The following is a 2,202-nucleotide window of genomic DNA, read 5'->3' as shown; positions in this document are numbered from 1 at the left end:
GATAGGTAGATAGATAGATGATAGATAGATGATAGACAGATGATGATACATAGATAATAGATAAGATACATACATACAAAGATACATAATACATAGATGATAGACACATAGCATATACAGGATTGATATTACTCTGTTTCAGACATCTGCTGGGGGCCTGGGGACATATTTCTACAGATGCAGAGGGACAGCACAGTACAGGGAAATGAAAGCATGAAGGAAGTAGCTGACTTGGAAATAAGGTATTATTCCTGAATTCAAGCTCAAGAGTTAAGCTGGTACTCCTACTTCATATTCATTTTTAAATTATAAAGTATAGCTGCATAAATATCATTTAACCTGGCAGATCAGCAGTTGTGACCTTGACACTAAAACCAAAACAAGAAACCTCCAGGATAAACAAGGAAGTATAAGTGGGTGTGGTGGGCAAGCCTAGGATCCCAGCACTTGAGATAAGGACAAGAGGATCAGGAGCTCAAGGTCATCTTCCACTACATAGTCAACTGGAGTCAGCCTTGGTCATATGAGATACCGACAGAGATGGGGGAGGGGGGAGAAAGAGAATGAATATGCCTAATCTTTGGCATACTTGCCCAAAACACAACCAAAAATGCCTTTGAAAAGGGGGAAATTTAAAGAGGTGGTATAAGTATAAACACTGGCAGGTCACAAACATATATGAGCACTTTTGCTGTTGTCTTGTGTTGAGACAGCAAATCAGTGTCATATGAGCACCATGAGACTTTGTAGCCTGTGCGTCTGCATCATCTCTACAACCCTCTTCCAGGTTTATCCCTATTCTAGAAAAATGTTCTCTATGATAGTTTTGGGAGGAAAAAAAAACATTACAATAGCTGGCCCATGAAAAATGACTGATTCCTTTTAAAGCATCTCCAGCCAAATATACGACTGAAGAGGCAGTGATGTAAGGACTTACCTTTCACTTCACTTCCAGTCAGTCAGTGTGGAATAAGATACCGGCCTGCCAAGCAAAGTAGTTTAGCCACAGTGGGGCAAAGGGATAGGACAGGGTTAAAATGCTGACTCCTGGCAGTTTGGGGACTTTGGGCACATTACTTAATTTGCTGAGCCTTGTTTATTTCACCTTTATACTGGCTCAGACTAAAACCTATTCCAAATGTTTGCTCAGGATACAAAGATAAATATATATATATATATATATATATATATATATTTTAACTGAGATGTGACAGATGAAAGCAAGAATGAATCACAAGGCTAGGCAGACAGCAGACATCTGATCAATGCATTCACTGCCATTATGAACTCAAGGTCCATTCATTTACTCAGCAAATGTTTCTTGTGTCACTACTGCATGCCAATACCATTCAAAGTTCTAGACATACAGCAGTAAACAAAACCAACCCAAGCCTCTGCTGCCTTCTGGAAGCTCCCATGACAGAATGATATGAGACACTGAGGCAGAGGACCCACCATGTACAAAGAAGGCACTGAAGAGACACACATGGAGATATCAGGAAAGTTTATTCACACTGGCAGACTCAAGCAGAGTTTCTTCCTAAAAACTTAAACCCTGAATTTAGTTCCTTCAAAGTTTTTAGAGGTTTCCCCAGATCATTTCTTGACTCTTACAACACTGGTAAGTTTAAGTTACTAATTGTAGATTTCTAGCATAGACGCTTACATGCCCTAAGACCACTGAAGGGAAATTCCTTCTACAGGCATGTTTGCAGAGATAGCTATTTAGGGCAAGAGTTAAGACATCCTTTAATAACAATTTATTGCAGGTGTCTTAGTCGGCAAGGTAAGTGCAAACAGATGTTCCACTAGATAACTATGGTACTTGTTTCTCAAGATAGTTTTGGGGTCTTCTGTGTTCACCAATTAGTTGTGGTTCCTTTCAGCACAAATTTTTAGTAAGCATACATAAAACCATTACAAGGTGTTGTAAAGTATAAAATCAGCCATAAAATTATAAAAACCATATCAGATACACAAAAGGGATATTAAATATATGGGTATATTTCTTTTTCTCTTCAAGAAGGGAGAGTTATTTTAACAGACCCTTCCAAATCCTTTCCTAAAATGGGTAGAAAGGGAGAAAAATCTAGAAAATATATTTTACACATTTTTAGCCAGATCTTATAAAAATGAAGAACAACTATATACAGTTGATGTCATGAAGATCTTCCGAAGTTCTGTTTATGAAATGGTCCATTT

At 38.1% G+C, this 2,202-nt stretch overlaps 1 protein-coding gene across 2 annotated transcripts in view; it reads right to left on the bottom strand.

The window, feature by feature from the left end:
- The window catches only part of Kif16b (kinesin family member 16B), a 299,448-nt gene extending 298,492 nt beyond the window's left edge, over positions 1–956 (bottom strand). For both annotated transcript variants that reach the window (XM_029565752.1, XM_029565753.1), the window contains exon 1: positions 938–956. The gene's annotated coding sequence lies outside the window, so the exon portion shown is untranslated. The remainder of the gene's footprint in view (positions 1–937) is intronic.
- Between the last annotated feature and the right edge of the window lie 1,246 nt (positions 957–2,202).

Source organism: Nannospalax galili, unplaced genomic scaffold (genome assembly GCF_000622305.1).
Source record: "Nannospalax galili isolate Female #2095 unplaced genomic scaffold, S.galili_v1.0 scaffold1118, whole genome shotgun sequence".
In the NCBI taxonomy this organism is placed as follows: Eukaryota; Metazoa; Chordata; class Mammalia; order Rodentia; family Spalacidae; genus Nannospalax; species Nannospalax galili.
The sequence above is the reverse complement of the archived record's forward strand: the minus strand, read 5'-3'. Positions and strand labels throughout refer to the sequence as shown.